General features: G+C 42.5%; 1 protein-coding gene and 1 long non-coding RNA gene across 6 annotated transcripts in view; both read right to left on the reverse strand.

The window, feature by feature from the left end:
- ZBTB44 (zinc finger and BTB domain containing 44) overlaps nt 1-7,559 on the reverse strand; it is a 33,017-nt gene extending 25,458 nt beyond the window's left edge. For 3 of the 5 annotated variants that reach the window (XM_079954540.1, XM_079954541.1, XM_079954544.1), the window contains exon 1: nt 4,482-4,989. The gene's annotated coding sequence lies outside the window, so the exon portion shown is untranslated. Of the gene's footprint in view, nt 1-277; nt 349-4,481; nt 4,990-7,347 lie in introns of those variants that run through there. The other 2 variants (XM_079954542.1, XM_079954543.1) reach the window with 2 other exon arrangements.
- Nucleotides 1-22,044, reverse strand: part of LOC307203680 — a 398,536-nt gene that overhangs the window by 228,692 nt on the left and 147,800 nt on the right. The gene's annotated exons all lie outside the window — the stretch shown is intronic.

Consider the following 22,044-nt stretch of genomic DNA (forward strand, 5'->3'; position numbering starts at 1 on the left):
TGGGAACAACTGAATGATTAAAGGAAACACCTCTACCAACTGTAGCTTGTTGCTGAGAATAATAGCTTTCATATTCAAATTAGATTAATACCTGAAATAAGCAGATTGGGTCCACTTTAAATAGCTGAGCAAGCTGCCTATTTCTGCTCAAGCAGTACCTGCTCTAATTTCATCACATGGAAACCTACTTTCAGGTAAATGCGTTTAGGAAAAGGTTATTCTTACCAAGACCAGTGGGACTCCTGGTAAACATTCTGAGGTTTGCAGTTTTACACACCTGTCTGCTTTGGGAACTGTTTGGCACAGACAACAGGCCTGCCACACAAGGCCACAGCAAGATAAGCAGAAGAGAGCTGTCCACTTCAGTTTACTACCAACTAACAAGGCATGCATCCCAAAATACTACTACTACCTGAATTGTTTCTACCACGATAAGCTTCAGAGTTATACCACCAGTAGATTTGTATAGCCCTTTTAATCGTTCAAAATGCTTCGCATGCATTATCTAGTTTTTACAACAACCCTGCAAGGTAGATCAATATATTCTCCCTCTCGATATTACAGATGGGAAGACTGAATCTATGCATTTATGCCACCTAACCATTTCATGGCAGAGGGTATAAATGAACCAGGGACCTCCTGATTTGTAACTCATCTCTATAGCCACTACACTATGTACACTATTTCCCTTGCTTCCATGATAATTTTAAGCCAGTGTGATGTAGTGGTTTGAAAATAAACAATGGCATCTGAGTTTCTTATCTTGAATTAAATACTTGTTAATTGTGAAACTCATTGAGCTGCCAGTATCTAATTTCCATTTCTCAGTCCAACTTACTGCACAGGTTTGTTGTGAGACCAAGAATATCACCCCTGCTTCCTTCTTGGAGGAAGAACACAAATGAACAGGCATATAGGAAGAGAAATATTTGGTTTGTGAAACAAAGTCAGGTGTGGATTAAAGTAACCTTTTCCCACTTTAGCTCCAACCTTGAAATTTATCTCTCATTAGGACATTTCCTGATGCAAATGCGCCCCAGAATGTTAAGCAGTCATATCAAATGCTCACAGCTGGCCCAATATGCACATAATGCTAAACCATAGTTGAGTGCTATGAGGACAAGCCTTTACAAATTTGAGCCAAGCTTGAGCTTGAGCCCTTCTCCTCTCATGTGGCTGGGAGGAGGGCTTCTACCAAGTTAATTTGGCTTAGCATTGCACACAAATTGGGAACTGTGGTTTACAACAAGCACTGGTTAGTTGCTAGACAACCTGCTTCAAATAATGAATTATAAAACTGGCTTGCTTAACTAACCGCAGTTTGTGGTAAACCATCCTGGGCATGTGGGAGGATGAAGAGGGTGAGTGGAGATACAAAATCAATGTTTCACTCAAGCACACAGAGGCTTATCCATACAATGTTACATGTAAACACATATGCTACCTTGAGCAAGTTGAGCATTCTATACCTTTCCCAACCTGGAGGCAAGCCTAGACATAGGGAAACCCTGAGAATAAGTATGATTTGAATTTTTAACCTGCAACACTATGGTCAAAACTTTCTCCTGTTTACCAGCAGATTTCTCCAGAATGTAGGCTCCATTATCTTATTACCGCACATGTAACAAAAGTACCGCACATGTAACAAAAGTAACAAAAACCGCACATGCACATTTCTTTCCTTGTGAATTACCAATTTGGTACTGGGCAACAAAATGTGTTCACTGGCAAAGGTGTAAACTACAGAGGAGAAAGCAAGCCCCTATTTTTTATCAATTACCACAATGTGGCCAGTCATATTTGCAGTCATCTTTAGGAAGAAAAGCCTATACAGTAGACCCTTGGCTTATGTAAACTTTGGGCTGCGAAAGCAGCAAACCCGGAAGTATTCTTCCAGGTTTCGTCGCTTGCGCATGCACAGAAGTGCTCTACATGCCATGCACATGCGCAGAAGCAGTGCCTCTGGTTGCAGAAACTTCAGGATATGGCCGGACCTCTGGAACGGATCCTGTCCACAACTGGAAGTACCACTGTACACCATTTCTTAGTCCACCTGTGCTTTCTCCTTGGATGAAAGATCATTTAAACACAATAATGGTTCTAATGTGGGCTTGTTAGCATCTGGTGAAATAAATTCAGATTTTACTTCAATCAGCCAATCTAGTCTAACCCCCTGCAATGCAGGAACTAAAGCACCCATGAGAGATGGCCATCTCTCCTTTGCTTAAAATCTCCAATGAAGGAGTGTCCACCACTTTCCAAGGCAGTCTGTTCCACCGCCAAACAGCTCTTACTGTCAGAAAATTATTCCTGATGTTTAGTCAGGATCTCTTTTCTTGTAACTTGAATGCATTGGTTCAGGTCCTACCATCTGAAACAGGGAAAAAACCAAGCTTTCTCCATCTTCCATGTGACAGCCCTTTAGATATTTGAAGGTGGCTGTCCTATATCTCCTCAGTCTTCTCTTCTCCAGGTTAAACATAGCCAACTCCTTCAACTGTTCCTTTATTATGTTGGTCACCCTCCTCTGATAAATCAAGGCTAAAATCCAATGCAGTTTGACAACCTTATACCTACTGATTTTAATGAGAATCCACATGCCTAACTTCACAAAGGATAATGCTGCATAGATTAGAATCTTTACTTTCTCACTATAATCTTGTAAAACAGACTACAGGTGAGCAGAAACAGAATCTCATCCAAGACCATCCCCAGTCAGAGTTGGGATTTGATTCCAAGCTATCTCTACAACAAGTTCAATACTGTCAGCAGGGCTATGGTAGTTTATCTAGAGGTACATGCAAAAATTAAACACCTTACAACAAAGAGTCACTGACCAAAATAATAACAATCAACTTTCTGTAGTGAGATGTCCCAGTTTGTACAAAGAGAGAAAAAAAGGAAACAAAGCTATACCTTAATAGAGTAATGTTGATGAAGGAGAGAATTGAGATGGTGTTAAGAAAAGACAGGGAAAGAAGTAACTTGAAGGGAATGAGGTGGAGAGTTACATAGGAAATGATTGTACAGGAGCAACAGATTAGATATTTCCCAGAATCTTCTGGGCTTTTACTTGCTTGTTTTTAAACAAATGTCTGTCCAGTCACTATTCTACTAAATAAGTAAGTGAAAATCTTCTATTAGCTTCCAGTGTCCCAGTTTTTAAAAAATCTTATGTTGCCTTTCCCTTATATTCTGTAACCTTCCATTACCCCAAAATGTCTGCCTAAAGGTCTGCTGGGCACTGTGGCATATTTAAGGAAAGTGATAGAAGTCAATATGTAAAGGAAATGGAGTTTGAAGGAATTATGTAAGAATTGCTGCACAAAGAGTGAGGTTTTAAGAACAGAAAATGTATTTTAAAAAGTCTTACATTGTCAACAGGTGACAGATGCCTATGTTGTGGATTAGCAAATGTGATCTACATCACAGTGTAAATAAAATTAGCCATTAAGAAAAGATATGAGGTAGAAAGAGGCATAAGATCAACTTTTAAAAATAGAAGCGTAAGTGCAATAGGGCCCAATGGGAAATCTGTTAAGGGGTGACACAAGGAAAGGATGGCTAAACTATGGACTGCTACCGCTGTAAAATCTGAGAAAGGAAAGCAGGGTGGATAAATGACAGACAGCAAGGCAAACCTCAGGGAATTGACAATGATATTTAAAATAGATAAAAACCTAAAGCAATGCCAAGACAGTCTATTACAGCCTTCCCTAACCTGTTGCCCTCCAGATGTTACTGGACTCCAATTCCCATCATCCTTGACCATTGGTGTTGCTGGCCAGGGCTGACAGGATCAGAAATCCAACTACAACTGGAGAGCACCAGGTTGAGCAAGGCTGGTCTATTCAACAGTTAATGGGTAAGGAACTAAGGGGGAGCAAGAGAAAGGCAAAGCCACTATCAGGAATGAATTGAGCAGATGCCTCGTTTTAGGAAATGGTGAGTAGACTTATTGTTATTGTTGGGAATGATTGGCATGGAAGAAGCTTGTATGCATTTTTAATAATAATAATAATAATAGTAAACAGGTGAATAAATGCTGGTGAAGCAGTCATACTTATAGGCTGTGTTTGCGTGCAACCATGCAATACATGAATGTATCCAAATTTGTTTATCCCCCTTATCCAATCCCCCCCACGTGGCTCCTTTCTTTTTGTTTCCCATTACATTCTGGCGGGGTAGGGGGGCCTTCCCCTTACCTAAAACCCAAGTAAATAAATCACAAACAGCTGAGGGAAAGCGACAGGGCGGGAAAATCTCACGCAGGAAGGAGGCGAGCGGGGACAGGGGGATGCCGAGGGGTACCAGCCAAGGAGGGTCACAGAGAGCGCGGGGGGGGGGGGGTTAAAGAAGGGGCGGGGCAAGTGCAACGAGGGGCGGGGCTTGCTTCTGTGTTTCCCTCCATCCGCCCCTCCTCCTCCCGAATCCCAAACCCACCCACAGACCCCCGCCAACCTCTTTTAAGTCCCCATTACCTGCAATTGGCGAGGCCCTCTCCTCCTGGCCCAGTCGGTGTGTGTATATATGTAGATATATATATAAATATATACGACTTTCTGTATATATAAATATATGTGTGAGAGGCCGAGCTTTTCTTTTCCGTACCCCTCCCCGGGCCCAGAGGCGGCGGCGGCGGCGGCGCCTCCTCCTCCGCCCCCTTATCTGGGCCCGCGTCTAGGCCCGTGCTGGGCCATGGCGGCCACCGTCGCCGCCACTAGCCCCCTCAGCCGTTGGTTCTTCTGGGCTCGCGCTGCGGGCGTCAAAATAATAAAACGGGAGGGGGAGGGGGGAGAGCAAGCGAGGCCCGCGCGCCCTTACGCAGGCGCTCTCAGGTGGCCGGGGGTGAAGCGGCGGAGGGGAGGGGGGGTTTAATCTTAGAGGAGGCGGCGTCGCGGGGCCACTCACGCGCTGGCTGGGCGGCTGGCGCGCGCGCGGGGCCCAGGCGCTCGAACAGCTCTCCTCCTCCTCCTCCTCCCGCCCTCCTGCCTCCCTCCCTCCCTCCACGCCAGCCAGCCAGCCAGCCTAGCCTAGCCGGGCACTTTGTTTGTGTCCCACAATGCAACGCGGTGGCGGCGGCTGTTGTGAAGCGGGAGGGAGGGTTGGCGGAGAGCAGTGGGCGGGGCCACGAGCGGTGGTCGGAGAGGGCGGGGCCAAAACTGCAGGTTGGGGAGGGGGGAGGCGGCGGAGGGAAAAGCGTCTGGCGTCGCGTCGGCGCGCGCAGTGAGCTGGGGCGCGCGCTCCGTGTTTCGCGCGGCGGGGGCGAGCCGCGAGTACCGGGCCTCCTGAGGGGGAGTCGCTATAAAGCTTATCTTTCGGCGTATCCCCTGAGAAATGTTTGCGGTGTCATTATTTTATGTATTTATTTATATATATATATTATTTTTAAGTTTTACCACAGCGCTCCTCGGCTGTGGTAATAGGAGGCCCTTCTGCCTCCCTCTTAAAGCTTCGCTCTGAGGTGATTTCAAATCACTGCGAGCCTAAAATCATTTTTATCTCGGTAGGGAGGGGGGTAAACTGCATTGGGAACGGCGGGGCCAACTTCAGGGTTTCACGGCGAAGCCCGGGGAGGGATGAGAGGATGGCAGGTTGACAATCCTAATTCAAAATTTATTTAACAAGGAACCCACAATACACGTTGGGCAACCCAGAGTAGGCAAGTCTTTAGGAGGGTTTTTGGGGTGGAGATCGTGGTTATAAACCCTCAAATGGTTTGTTTGTTTGTTTCATAAGCTTTGTGATTTATTACTTCATAAAATTTATACACCGTTAGATTGTAGAAAACCCCAAAACTGTTTACGAAAGACAAAACGGTAAAATCAAGGAAAAAATGCCACATTGTTTTAAAGGATACAAAACAGAATAAAATTACTTCAACTTCCTAAGCATCTGGGTAGGCTTGCCTGAAGAGGAATATTTTTAGCAGGCCCACACACAAGGAAAGAGTATAGTGAAGGCGCCTGCTTAATCTCAATATGCAGGGAGTTCCAAAGTGTAGGTGCTGCCACGTTAAACAATTGAGTTCTGCATTTGTAAGATGTTACAAATGTGGACCGGGTATTTATGTGGCACATGTAGTAGCCAATTGTGCTGATTGAAATGGCCAAGTGGGCACATGTAGGGCAAGGTGATCTTGCAGGTAAACTGGTCCCACTGGTTGATTGTAAACACTGTCAAAGCAGTTTAAAGAAAAGCTATAACAATAAAATTGTCACTGAACAATTAACAAAAATAACTTGAAAGTTAAAAAGATAAAATAATAATAGAAAACAAATTAAAACTCACATTATTTATTATTTATTATTATTTTTTGTTAACCACCCTTCACCCTAAACATAAACAACATATAAATAATAAATATCTGTTTAACTGCAATCCTGAGCATGTCAACTCAGAAGAGGAATTATGTTTGGAAACATGGGGGCGGGGAGAGGATTTTCTAACCACAGTACAAGAATAAATACATAAGATCAAAACCCACCACGACGGCAACAGATGCATGTAAAACCAAAGCACAATGAAGAAATAATGCTTCATTTTGATGTTAGATTGGCTGCTAAAAATCTGAGATCAGTTGGGTAGATATGATTAACAACAGTGTGAAGAGTTGAAGAATGTAAGCAGACAGATAATGGGTTTGTTGAAACGTAACATACTTAATAATGCATTCAAGTTTTGAAAGTTTCAGGAGCTTGTCCTATTGGGTGCAATTTCATAATATTGGGTGCAATTTCAGGAGTTTTTGGAAATGAATTGTGATTTAAAAGAAGAAAGAATTTGTGTCAGTTTGTGATGGAGAGATGAATTATGTTCAGCTCCTTTTTCTTTATGAATTTTAAAGGTTTTTATATACATTTATTTATCTCTTCACACATGTATCTGCTGACATAGCCCCTGATCCACAAATGCTTATGCCATAATAAATACATTGGTTTCCAAGATTTGGCAAGACTTTTTGCTGTTTTTGTTGTAAAGGCTAATCTGGCCATGCTTCTGGAGAAAAAATATATAACGCATGCCAGTAACATAATTGTACAACACCAATATAGACTAAAACCTCAAAGCAATACTGCAGTATATACTTATTAAAAACTTACAATAAATCAGTTAAATAGCAATTCAGTTCAGTGATAGCAATTAATTTAAATAAAGTAACAAGAGTCATTAACTCTTTAGGAAACAGAACGGCACAGCTTCTGCCCATTTCAAGATGCCCAAGTGTTTAAAGCCATCTAAACTGGTTGCCATCACCATAATTTGGGCACCACATCTTTTAGCTGTGCATTATGCAAACATTACAGGTCTGTTTTGAAGGGAGAGGAAAGTAAATAAATGACTTACCAATATTTTTTTCCTGACTTCTTTGTTTTTCTTTGAGAGGGCTCCTGGCCTTTTAATTCTCTTGGTTTCGTTACCTCTTTCTGTAAGTATTAAGCCTTATAAAGTTCACTTGCCACAATTCCTAACTTGCCTGGCCAGTGTTTTCTAACATTCAGAAGAGGCAGTCACACACTTCCAGAAGTTTCTTGTCCTGCTAGTGGTTGACTGCTCTTTGTCAGATCCCATCATAAACCAGCTCCCCATTATGACCAACTGCCTCAGAACCATTGGGCATGTCCATTCTGTCCACAGTTGTCAAAGTAGAACATTCCAGTTGCGGACACATGTGCTTCGCCACATTCCTTATGAACACAATTTTTTTATTCACAATCCGAATAAAATCTGATTATAGAGCGGTTGTCAAGTAATGTTGTTCAATGGCTCTTCTATGAAAAATGATCTCCCTTGACCAATCTTCCTTCTCACCACCACAACATGGTAGTCTAGACTATAAGTGATTGTGGTTAAAGTAACAAGCAAAGACCAGGAGAAACTAAAATCTTCCATGATGAAGAAAGTACAAGGTGTATATAAAAGTGTACTTGTCGAACATGGAACAGATTTAGTAATATACACGAGTGTCTGTGGCTATTGATTTACATATTGATATTTAGTTAAATTCTGGCAAGCAAAATCTATTTCTAATTTCCCTCATAGGAAATTTTTATAGCTTCAGTTGTGTAAGTCCCAATGTACCAATGCACAACTTTACTGATAAATCTGCTCTTGTGTCCAATTTGTACCAGTTCCAAATGCATGACTAAGCCGCTTCTGGTGAACCAGAGCAGCACATGGAAACGCTGTTTACCTTCCTACCGGAGCGGTACCTATTTATCTACTTGCACTTTGACGTGCTTTCGAACTACTAGGTTGGCAGGAGCAGGGGCCGAGCAACGGGAGCTCACCCTGTCGCGGGGATTTGAACCGCTGACCTTCTCATTGGCAAGTCCTAGGCTCTGTGGTTTAACCCACAGTGCCACATGCGTCCCTAAGAAAAGTGTAAATATAGAGCAGTAAATCCCATTGAAATTTAAGTCACTGGGATTTAGGTCAATGTGATTACCTTGTGTGCTTTCCTTTATGTTGAAAGAAGTTCATGTCTTTATTCAATGTTATTTTTCTAGAAAAAGGGGCCGGAACTCACCATGAATGCCTCCCTTGTTCTTTTATAAAGGCAATGGCGCCCACCTGAGAGGTGCTGGAACTGAGTTCCAACTGGAAAAAAGCCCTGTCTTTATTTATTTAGGGCATTTGTACCCCACAGTTCAATACCAAAGGCTTACAGAATGGTTTTGTATAATCAGTTAAAGCAAGACAGTCTTTACGTGCAGATTTACAATGTAAAAGACAGTTTGGAATAGGAGTACAACTTCCCTTCCCATTTTCCCTTTTTGAGACTTACCTCAACCTAGGTTGCCTTTGGCTGAGCTAGAATGTGGCACTTAAGCTAGTGCAGTCCCACCTGAACCCAGGCTCAGCTCGTTCCAACCTCCTCTCATCCTGGTGGTTCTTGGTTTTGGATTGCACCCTAAGATAGCTACAAGCTGGTCTTGTTTTAAATTAAATATTCAAAAATTTTGCTTAGCTTCCTCATGTCCAGTCTACTGAGAAGATGATGTCACGGCTGGCTTGATGAACCACGTGTTATGCCTCTGCTACCAAGCCAGATCATCACTTAGAAAGTACTGGTCTCTAGTTCATTTTTTGCTAGGAATGCCAAGAGAGATTTATTAAAGAGCCAACTTCAAAAATTCAATTTCTGTAAAAATCTTAACCAAGTAAAAGAGGCATAGGAGTAAAAATGTGGAGAATTCATGTGCTAGCCTGCCCAAGGATGTTTACCCATAAAAAATTCCACTGAGTTCAGTAGGATTTATGCCTAGTATTTTTATGGTCAGGATTGTATCCTTAATTTATTCTTTAAAGCTCAATTTATTCTTTAAAGCTATGTGTTCATGACAGCTTATGTAATCAATAAAAATAATAAAACTAATACTAATTTTACAGCAGATTAAATTACTGCAGCAAAAATACTAAAAGCTGAAGTCAAACAGTCAAAAGCCAAGTTAGCAACCCCAAAATCATCTCTTTAAGATAGCCCTATGGTCCAGTAGCAGATCTTGGAATTTGGCCTGCAAGGCCATTCTGGACCAACAATACCCTCCTGTCTAACATCTAACATCATATGGAATCAGATCAAGGTTAGTTATTTTCAATCTAAGCACTAAGATAAGTATATTTTTATCTATACATGCTAAGCACCATAGTGCTAAGATCAAATATAAGCTCCCTAATTTTGGTGCCAAAGCTGTGAAGGTGCTGCTGTTTACTGCACATGTTCCAGCTTCCCATAATGAAGGAATATATAGCAGAATTATAATAGGTTTTTGAGGGAGTGAGTTCATATGGGAACAGGTGGTCTCCAAGGTATGTTGGTCCTAGGCCATAAAGGTCAAAGCCAGCATCTTCCCCATTTCAAATCTGCCTCTCCTAGAAGGGAGATGTTTTAGTTTCAAGGGACATGTTCCACTCCTCTAGGAATCTGATTTTGTTTCTGTATGCACATGTGTGTTGGGCCAGCAGCTGGATTAACTCAGCCCATGGTGACAGCTCTTTGAATGATGCCAAGTCGATTTCACTGGCCCATTGATTCAGTGCCGTTGAGAAGGATCTGCCAGTTCTGTGAACTGCCCCACTCATTTCTGTTACATTTCTCAACTTGCATTCCCATTTCTGTTTTCTCATCCAGTACTGTTTCATTTGCTGAGATTTTGGCAGCTGCTTCGGAGTGAAGTCAATAGTTGACTATGTATGTGGATTCCATTCTGCACAGATTCGGCAGAAAGAGGCAGTTGACATTGCAGTGTTTGTTCTATGTAGTCATTTATGTGTCCCGTTTCCTCGTAGACAGATGTACCTAAAGCTCCTATAGTGAGAGCCAATTCACATGACTAGTGTATGAGAACATCCACTTTGCAACAGGGATCCATGGTTGCTTTGACTTAGAAAAAAATCACTGGGTAGATTGGAGAACAGCATAGCAGAATAATCAAGCAATCACTTCAGCTGGAACGTAAGATAATTCTTATTGTCAAGTGAGGGTAAAAACAGATGCAAGATTTTAAAAGCAGCCACAACAGGTTCTGTGTCAGCTGCATGATCCTCTTTTGCAATATGAATTCATGTAGATAACAGGGTGGGGGTTATATTGAGATAGGGCTTCTAGTGCTCAGGCTCTGATACTTGTTTCCTGCACAGCTGTTGCTCTCTTTTCACCATAAGTTTGGAAGACTGAGTTCCATATCTACCAAATTTTGTGTGGCTCTAGCTTTAGAGCTTGCTCCCTAGCCCTCTTGGTATGAAGACACTGCTTAAGCTCCTGCTCTCTTTCCCTGATTGCTGCCTTGGATCTTGACCACTCCTGTCTGAGTGGGATGATACTCCTGATCTTTGTGATGCTCCGTTGTTGCCATGGAACTCAACCCTTACCTGTTTTTGACTATGTATCTTTTACTGGCCCACTTGGGTTGACAGCAAGTTCTCTCCTTCCCAAGTCTTGGAACCCAGCTGCCTGGGTCGAACCGTTGCTGAAGCCTGTTAATTCTAGATATATATTTCAAGTTAAACATCAGATCAGCTGTCAGACCCACCATTTCCCTAAAGGTTGGTGCCAAGGGTTGGCATGAGTGGCATCTGCAAGAGGGCCTACATCCGAGCAGGGGCCCCACTAGAAATAACTCCCATGGACCTGTTACATTCACCAGATGGACTATCCATCTGTTACAATACTTTTAGAGCAACTGAAATGTATCAAGGGCTTTGAGCCTAGGACTTGCCGATCAGAAGGTCGGCGGTTCGAATCCCTGCGACGGGGTGAGCTCCCGTTGCTCGGTCCCTGTTCCTGCCAACTTAGCAGTTCGAAAGCACGTCAAAGTGCAAGTAGATAAATAGGTACCGCTCCGGCGGGAAGGTAAACAGCGTTTCCATGCACTGCTCTGGTTCGCCAGAAGTGGTTTAGTTATGCTGGCCACATGACCTGGAAGCTGTACGCTGGCTACCTTAGCCAATAAAGTGAGATGAGCGCCGCAACCCCAGAGTCGGCCATGACTGGACCCAATGGTCAGGGGTCCCTTTACCTTTATTCGCTGGTACAAAGTACTGGCCCCCTTTTCTTTTTTGCTGCCCATGGCAGCCATTTCGTGCTGGCACCCACAGCACTTTCTATTGAGATGTGAGTGCTAGCACATATACATACACCAAAAAGCACTGGATAAATCTATTCAATTATATGGCCATCATTCACTCCCCCATAACAATCATAAACTTCAAAAAACAACCACCACCCCATTGGGCTAAACTTCCATTGAGTTTTTGAACTCTTGGAAACTCGCCAGCGGCCACCCTCCACAGGTAACATTTCTCTAATTAACACTGTCGGCAAGCAAAAACATTTTTCACATTTTGCCTGGATTGAAAATTGTACATTTGAACACAGCTGTTGTGTGTGCACTTCCCCCTGCCCCAATGATCCATGCTGCTGTAATATGTAATCTCTGTCCTCAGCCTACACTAACCCAGAGTTTGGTTCAAAAATCTAACATTTGCATTTCTCCTGTCTGCATCCCATCCTTTTGCATGGTTTCTTCTATTAAGGCAGATTGGAACGATGTGGATGCAAAGAATTTACATCCTCCTTACTATACTTTTGATCTGTCCTATGAAAAGCTATTAGGTTTTTGTTGGTTTTTTTATTTTAATCTTTTCAGTTTTATCTCTTGTTCTTAGTGACACTTGAATGGCACACCTGTTCCCCAAATCCTGGCTGAAGTCTCTGCTTGCCTCATTAGGTTGCTCACATACAATAGATGATTTTTGGTTTGAAACTTAGGAAAGAAAATGGCTAATGAGGCGTACTCCATGGTGCTCTTTTCTCTGCGTATTATACATCACTGTGTGGTACTTGAAGGGAAGAGTTGTATAACCCTTGCCCAGTAATTGCAAGAAAACACTGCAGCTGCACTGCATATGTTCCAGCTGAGCTTGTCATCTTTGCATCCAAGAACTTTTAATTGTGAGGCCCCTTGATGTAAGCCTCCCCTTATTCCCTCTTAAAACCCATCACAGCGGAAGGTGGCATCTAGAATTAATATCCTCTGAATGCTTCAAATAAAGATTTCTTAGCAAGCTAGCCTGAACTGGCATAATAACAATTGATAGAGCTTGGAGCGGCTGTGCTTCTTTATGCCAGCTGGGATTTTGAGTTCCTGTTTCCTTAGATACGGGATCATCTTTTATCATTCCAGCAAGGATCTATTATGCAAACTGTGGGCATCATCCAGCCAAAGCGAAGGATTTTTAAGTTCCATTGATTGGAAATAGAGTTTTGAGCATGTGCAGATCTAGAAAAATACCTGTTGTTTCAATTCTTGTATATAAAAGGTTGTACATTGCAATGATCCCTAGGGGTACATTCTATACACACTTTGTCAGCTTGTGAGCAACAATGAAAGCCAGGTTAAACTTATCTTCTGCCTTGGTGATCCAGCATTTGAAAATTGTCAATTCATTTGCACATTCCCTTTCTGAGTTCTATTTCTTGGTCACACTGGAGTGTGACAGTGTATTGGAAACATATAGACTTGCAGAATGCTTATTATTTTAACTGAGACTTCCCATGAAAATGCCACTGCTGCCGAGGTTTTCAGCTGCACGCTTTCCTCTGTTTAGTTGGAAAGTCCTTATCATGCTCCCTCTCAGAGCCTTTATCACAAGTTGTTGCTCTCAAAAGTCTCAGTTGCAAGAACATTTGTTGGCCGCATCTTTGAAGCCATTGCCCGGAGCTCACCATTGCTTATCAGAACTGTTTTGTATCACTCTTCACAGCTTGTAGCACTTGATGATGGCTTCCTGTGAAACACTCTAAGCTTTGCCTTGCGATGGAATGCTTTGTGTTATCACAACTCCAGGAAACAACCCCTCCATATTTTATTTAAAAACCCTCACAGCATAGGGAATCATTCAATTAATGATTCCCATCAAAGCAGTCCACCAGCCCTGAACTGGGGAAATCTGGATGCAAAATCTTGAGCTTCCTGTCTGCACAAGGTGGACAACCATTTGTATCTTCTGGCTCCACGATAGCCCTTGTGGCACAATTGCCTTTCTGATATCACCATGGAGGAGATGACTAATATTCTCATGATAATTGTTGACAACCTAGATCTGTGATTGATTGACCCCATCCATTCTCATCATTCCGCTCCCCACCCAGGCTGTTTCCTTTCATGGCAGTTTTAGTTCTTCCTGCCATCAAGACTGGGATTTATTTTTGACTTGAGCATGTAGAGCCTTCATTCTTTAAAGCAGACGCCCAGGGACAATGACAGGAACCATCCCTTAGCCAGAAAGTCATTTTCCTTATCTTTGTCTCTGCTCCTGCTGTGTCTTCTTTCCTTCCAAAGTATGTTTCCCCCCAAAATGTCCAGAGTAAGGGAACTCTTTCTGCATCAACTTCTCTGCCAAGCAGAACTTGCATACCTGCAGTGGAACCATTGTGTGCTGCAGAGAGTTCTGGGACATGCCCTAGGATGTACATCCAAACTGTACATCCACTTGCATAGCTCATAGTGGTATATATCAGCTGTGCTGTTGCACAGAAGAGGGGGGGAATGTAACACAGGGATGTTGCAAACTAGCCAACTCTTCATTATTTTAAAGGGTGCTTTCAGACATCGGGAATATTGCATTAGTTTTCCTGATTATATTGCTAGCACTTTTGCCCCGTTTTAATGTTCCTTTCACACTGCTGTACCTGTTGCATTGTGGAATTGTGGCTTTTTGACTGCTATACAGGCATGTTGTGCTAAATTCCATTCACATCGGGGGCACAACAATGAATATCATTGGACATCGCTGCTCCCACTCTCTTTCTGCACATGTTATATCTGTTCCCCAATGAAAACAGCAGGAAAGTACTGTAAGCCAGTATACCACAACAAATTCCGTCACTTTACTCCCACATTTTTTGGGGTTAAGGGGGCTGGAAACATTTCCCCCCTCTGGAATCAAATAACACAGAAACGAGCCTTTACTATAACAACAACAGCAGCAATCTAATATAACAATAAATAATGATAATATAATAGAACAATTAATTATAGCAGTGATGACAGTAATCTTTGGTGCCCTGATCATAGTCTTGTTTGTTTTTGCTCTTTTTATATCTGGCATGCATATTGCTGCTCATTCCATTGCCAGGAAAGCAACTGGCATATTTCTTCCCTGTGCCTTCCCTGCTTCACCCTGTATGGCATTGCCTCTTCCTGGGATGATTGGCAACATTACAGCATTGAAATACACCATTCCTTTTCTGATAACATACTTTACTGTCTCTGAAATCTTGGCATTATGACTCTGATCAAGCAGCCATTAAAGTCAAAGCCTGTCATTAAAATATGCAGGAGTGATGGATATATTAAATGAACCTAGGAAGGGGAGGAAGGGAAGTCAATGAATGTATGGTTTAATAGAAGATGTTTAATTTGAAATATAAAATTTGAAAAGTTAATAAGAATTTAAAATGGAACAAAACCTGTTAACATGAGAGATGAAGTTCTGTTCCAGTTTGGGGCTTTGGAATCTGTTAGACGGTGCATCATCCATGGCCAGAAAATAGACTGACTTGTTTTGTGCCGCTTCAGCTTTTCCAAGTTAACAATCTCCCACATCAGAGTTCACAGCAAAGATTGCAGCTTTTTATTGTCTCCCTAGAGGACCACTATGCCATTCCTTGATTTATTCTGAAAACTTAAAAGGTTTAGTCCTTATCCTCCAAGTCCCCTTCTCAATGGAGGGTTTCCTAACTTTAAACCACAGCTCTAGGTGCATTTGGACTGGTCGCCACTGTTATCACTTGATGAATGCAAGCGTTATTGTCATGTGTGAATGTGTCATCACAGATTTAACACCAGAGACAAAGCAGACACTAGTCTGAAGCTTGGCAAAGAAGCGGGCACCCTGCCTACATGTGTTAATGGCTTATCAGCGGTGGTGGTAGCACTGTGATCATCACTAGGTGACTATTTATTATTTTATTTATTGAACTTAAGTCCCAGAGCTAAGGAGCTGAAGGTGGCATACATGGTTCTCCCCTTCCTCATTTAATCTACACAACAACCCTGTGAGGTAGGTTAGGTGAAAAGACAGCGATGGCCCAAGGTCACCCAGTGAGCTTCATTGCCAAGTGGAGATTTGAACACTAGTCTCCCAGATTCTAGTTTGACACTCAAACCACTGGTTCTGAGTTTCCATTTAAATTTCCCATAATGCCCCTGCAGGAGTGCTGTTCTGGAGCATTGCAGAAAATTTAAATGGTGGCTCACCATTCACCTGGCATGTGGGTTCAGGACAGGTGTCAGTGCATTGGCAGGTCCTACGCAAGTACTGGGGCCCATCAGCTGCCCAAGAGTACAAGATGGGAAAAGCAGGCGTGGACAGTGCTTTCCTATCATTCCAAAGACAATGTTTTTCAGTTGACACATACAGCTGCTGGTAGTAGCTCTTTAGAAATGGAAGCCCTCTACCGGTATTAGGGATGGGGGAGAATTTAAATTCCATTCACATTTAAAGGTGAACCTAACTAATTGCCACTTTCCAAAACAATGTTATATCCAAATTGAAACTGAAATTGAAATACTTTATTGTCATTTGTACAACTTGTATACACGAGCAACCCCCCACTCAGCTCTCTTAGTCTTAATTCCCCCCATTTACTGACGCACGCACACCAAACCTGAAAGTCAGTTGCCCTGTTGTTATCTTTTTATTCAGCAGCCTAACAGCCCACGGATAGAAGCTGTTCTTTACCCTGTTGGTGCAACTAATCATGCTTCTATATCTTCTGCGTGAGGGCAGGAGATCAAGAAAGTGCCGGCCAAGGTGTGAATCATCCCTGAGAATTTTCCTCACTCTCCTGAGGCAACGTTCTTCCGCTATTTCATCCAGTGGATTCACGGGACAGCCCATAATATCTTGTGCTGTATTCACCACCCTCTGTAGGCACTTCCTGTCAGATGATGTCAAACCAGCTTACCACACCGTGATGCAGTATGAAAGGACACTTTCTATTGTTGACCCGTAGAAGGAGATCATCAAATGTTGATTGACATCGTGCTTCCGCAATACTCTGAGGAGAAGGAGACTCTGTTGGGCTTTCTTAGCAGCCATCCTCTAAAATTCATCCTTGTGTGTAGTGGATCACGCCCTAGTGAAGTATACTGTGTAAATATGCCACCGGGAATTATCATTTCACTCAATGGTGGTCTGCTATGAAAGCTACCCTGAAGATTTCGATGCTGCATCCAACACTTCAAGTCCTAGTCCTCTGGTGGTTGGCAGGATGTGGTCCATAGGTAGCAATGAAAAAAGGTGTGTTGCTGATTATTAGAATTTTCAAAATGTGAATGACCGAAAATGATAAGGGAAGTGATAAATGATGCCTTTATTTGAACCAACCAGTGCTCACAAAGAGATGTGCAAAGTTTTGAGAAGCATTTGCGGACTGATGAATCTGATACATTTGTCAAGTACCGCTTGTGACTAATTTAATTTCCAGTCTGAGAAACAGTCCTGTGGTGCTCAAAGCTTGATACAGAAAGTTGCCACTGGACCCTGCAATCAATGCAGTATCTCATCTTGTAATCCGTTTTTTAAATGGCTCTCTGGAGATTTTATAGATAAAATTCATTTGGAAGATTTATTGATGCACATCTCTAATAAATGGTCTGTGCAAGATCTGAGAGTAGAAAGGAAGACAGTGAAGGGATTTAAGCATGGGAGTCACATGATGTGAGGAAATTTAGTGGCCACAGTGTGCAGCTGTATCTCACATAGGTTCCTTCTGTTTTGGAAACAGAATATGCTGCTCACATTCTCTTTTGATTTTCCAGCCCCATTGCTCTCTATTCTCTGAAGAAGACAGGAAACTGTTTTTCAGGAACAAATACATTTCCTTGTATTGTATACACCAGTTATATTTTTACCTTCCTCAAGTGGAATGCTAGACACGTATTTGGCTCAGCCTCTGTGTATAAATAGAATAATAAATCGGCGATCATGTCATGCTCTGAAAATAAAACGTAGCCATGATGTGACCTAAGTGTGGGGCATTTGCAGAGGTGCTGCATTATAGACACAGAGCTCATGTGATCTGAAATGCCCACATTGATAAAACAATGTTGCAAATAAACTAAATTTTGGCTATGGATATAGGTAGAGAGGATATACATCAGAACACACAGGAGAGAAGTGTATGAGGCTACAATTCTTGCTAAGTTGAGGAAGCTGGCAGCATTTTCCACGGCTTGTTGCATACATCACTCTTTGTACCATGTCAATGGTTAGTAGATTGCAAGAGATGGTGCCAAAAGGTTGGTCTCTCTACCTTAACTCAGAAGAAGAAGAAGCGTTTGGATTTGATATCCCGCTTTATCACTACCCGAAGGAGTCTCAAAGCGGCCAACATTCTCCTTTCCCTTCCTCCCCCACAACAAACACTCTGTGAGGTGAGTGAGGCTGAGAGACTTCAGAGAAGTGTGACTAGTCCAAGGTCACCCAGCAGCTGCATGTGGAGGAGCGGAGACGCGAACCCTGTTCACCAGATTACGAGTCTACCGCTCTTAACCACTACACCACACTTGTTATGTATTGAAGTTCTCACCCTGGCCACCAGGGGTATTGTGTATATAGTTTTCACTCAGGTCCACGTCAGTTACTTTAGGCGGGAAACCCTGGGTTGTTGTTGCTACAATGTTGATAGCCGGCTGCCTATAAAAGCAGGTTGGTTGAGCTGTTTGCTGTTCAGTTCTGTTCCAGCTTACAAATAAAGAGCTGCTTTGGAAGAATTGCTGTGTCGTCTGATGTTCACCCACAACTTAACAACACTGGATTTCTCAGGTTAAGCTTGTGGTCCACTAAGGCCCTTAGATCCTTTTCACAAGCCAGGTGGCCCCCATCTTATATTTGTGTAGCTCGTTCTTCCTGCCTATGTGCAGAAACCTGATATTTGTCCCTATTGAAATTCATTTTGTTAGTTTGGGCCTGGTTCTCCAATCTGTTGAGGTCATATTGAATCCCAATTCTGTCTTCTACCCCTCTCAGTTTGGTGTCAACTGCAACACTGCTAAGCATCTCCTCATTCCCTTTGAAAGGTATTGAACAATAATGGGCCCAGGACAGAATCCTGTGGCACTCTGCTTGTCACTTTTTTTCAGGATTACAACCAGTGCCATTGTTTGGGCTGGTTGTAAGGAAGATGGCAAGCTGAGGTGGAGGCTGGATGAAGGCTGACTGAGGTTGGTGGAGCTGTGCTCCTTTTGCCCAAATGAACCAACCTTCGCCGGCTATGGTCGTAGCTTGTGCTTTATCTCAAGTGTTACAAAATAATTTAAAGATTCTGTGAGAGAAGCAACTTGGGAAGGAGGGTGGTAGCAGTTGTGATGAGAGTTAGCTGCTTGTCCCTGGTTGCATGCTCTCACACAGACACTTTTAAGCTGTTGATAATTAGCTGGGTTTCCCTGACCTGTGTCCACTATACAATTTCGGGTTCCACCTTAAACAGGAAAGGTGTATGCATAACCCTGAGGTTTTATAGCTGTGGAAATTTGGAATGAATCCCAAATGCAAAACAAGAAAAAGGAAATCAAACAAAGGGATCTTAACTGAGGAAGTCTTTTATTCACAGCTAAATGCTAGCATTACAATCTGGCTATCTGTTTTTAGAAGATTAAAGGGGAGGGGAGAAGAAGGTTAAAACAAAACATTTATTAAAAAATTAGAAAGGTTTTTTTTTTTTTTTGCAAAGCTTGACTAGAACCAGCTTACTGGGTATTCTAGCTGAGCAAGTAAGCAGTTGAGAGAAAAGAGTGAGATTTCCCTCCCCATGCATAAAATGCAATTGAGAAGGTGGGAGAGGCAGCAGCATTGTGTAACGCAGTCACCCTTTCTCTCCCACCCCTCCAAAGACAGTTACTGTACACAAAATAAATACCTTTTACAAGAGGCTCAGTACAATGCTACAGTCCTTCACTGAAGGGAAACATATATACATATAAATCCTGTATATAACTTATTTTACGTACATCACCATCAATGCTACATGTTCGTTTGTTTGTTTTTATTTGAAAAAAGAAGGGCTAATTCAGGCAGGCATTCCAAATGCAAAGAAGATAGTAGCATTACAGGAGTGGGCAGTGCAGAGTCAGGAGGATGGGGCTGAAGACAAACAGCAGAATTTGAGTGGAATGATCCCCAAGGAAGCATCTTTATGCTACAGACTTAGGGCCCTTCCAGACTGGTGTTAAGTTTGTTTGCGTGGGTGGGTGGGTGCAGACATGTATTCTGCAACATGTCATTGACACAATAACAGTGCATGAGTGGTGGAATTATACTGGGCAGTCCACACATTATTTTGCTTCATTGTTTTGTGATACTTCCCCAATGTTACAGCATTACTGACTTCTGGAGGAGCACCCTTGTGCTGTAGCGCACCAAAGGCGGGACATTCTACCCCCACATAAAATTTGTGGTGTGAAAAGTTACAAGATTTCAGCAGAAAGCTATGGGACATGCACTGATTGGAAGCAAAGCAGTTATGTCTGCCCCAAAACCTTTATAGGCACGAACAGTATTGGATTTGGATTTGATATCCCGCTTTATCACTACCAGAAGGAGCCTCAAAGCAGCTAACATTCTCCTTTCCCTTCCTCCCCCACAACAAACACTCTGTGAGGTGAGTGGGGCTGAGAGACTTCAGAGAAGTGTGACTAGCCCAAGGTCACCCAGCAGCTGCATGTAGAGGAGCGGAGACCCGAATCCGGTTCACCAGATTACAAGTCTACCGCTCTTAACCACTACACCACACTGGCTCTCTTTTGGCCCTCTATTGAAAGCAGAATCATGTATACCACCACAGATACCACCACCACAAGCACAAATGACCATAAATGCACAATAAAAAAGGACTCTAGAGGGGTCCCTAAACTAGTTTAAATTGGGATTGTGTGAAACCCTTTTGAGAAATATTTAATCTTATCCAGTTTGTTGGGGTGTGTGTATCCTCTGAGGTTTCTTAGTTGTTTCACCTAAGAAGGAACCTCCAAATTTGCTGTGAACGTCACTTCAGTTGAAATCCAGCAATAACCTCAGGCATATGTTGACTCTCCCAGGTATACATCTTACTGTTTCTTTCTTTTTTTCAGCAAAGCATAACAGTACGAAGAACCAAATTGGGCTTTAAAAGGAGCAGCTTACTGAGTATGGTCTATTTTTCTGTATAAGGGAAAACCAAACAGCGGGCTGCACTGACAGTACTGATAGATGAGATGTTGCTCTCCCCAATTCCAAGACTAGCACAGGCTTTATGACAGCGTACATATCTCTAACACAGCCTCAGGAAAATGTCAGGCTAAAATGCCGGGCATATTCCAAAGAAGTGTTACTTACAGCCCGACAGAAAAGACGCACACAGTGACCTTTTGAGTTTTTGGAAGTGCATTGCGAGAGAGAAGAATGAATTGGGGAAAGGACAGCATCCAGCATCATGTTAGAGTGACTGGAATTTCACTTCCGGTAGATGACCTCATACATGGGGTGAAGACACACAGAGGATTTTAAGCATGTGGTATGAATGCACTTTTCCTGCCTTGGAAAAACATGTCACTTGTTCCAGTGAGTTGGGGAGGGAACGGTTTTGCAAGTTTCTGATGTATTGGAGAAACGCTGGCTTAAGTGGGTACCTCTTGACAAGTGCCCCATTAGCCTGGGCCTGTGACACTGGCCGCGTACCTCTTCCCTTTCTCCCAATCTGCTGGGAGTTCATTATTTTTTTGTAAGGCAAAGGATGGATGCATGGAAGAACAAATATGCATGTGCTGCTTTGATCTAGCATTTGACTTACCAGGCAAGACAAGATGCAAAGTTTGGTTGGCTAACAAAGAACTCACAGATGTTAAGAATGTTTTGACTAACTGGATAGCTCAGTTAGAGTGTGGTGCTGCTAACAGCAAGGTTGCAGGTTTGATCTCCATATGGGATAGCTGCATATACCTGCATTGCAGGGGGTTAGATTATATGATTTTCAGGGTCCCTTCCAATTCTAAGATTCTCTCTTCAGAATACAGCACAACTCATTTTCACAGTGCTCCTGCTTTTGCCTGATCTCCAGGTAGCATCATACAGTATGTAAATATAAATAGCAGGTAATCTCTCCTTTCTTATCTACCCATTCTATTTCTCAAAAAAGTCCAGATATTCCCCCTGATAAATGAAGTCTTCCTGCAGTTATTAGAGATAGGTCTGATTTGCATACAGCAGGGGTAGAATTTAGCACTATACCAAATTTTGCAGCTGGCCTTGACTTTTTTTTTTAAAGGGCACATTAAAAAATCTGGGGCTAGTCCTACATATAGTAGACACATTAAAGTTAATGGGCATGACTAACTTAGGTTCATTAACTTAAGTGAGCCTACTCTGAGTAGAATTTAGTTGCATACAACTCCCTGGTATACACATCCCAGAAGAAATAGTGTATGGCTTGGATTCATCTTTTGTTTAATGGGGGATGTATTATACCAGTAAAACGATTTATACTATTTTTTTTTT

The sequence above is a fragment of the Podarcis cretensis genome, assembly GCF_951804945.1.
Source record: "Podarcis cretensis genome assembly, chromosome: 15".
In the NCBI taxonomy this organism is placed as follows: Eukaryota; Metazoa; Chordata; class Lepidosauria; order Squamata; family Lacertidae; genus Podarcis; species Podarcis cretensis.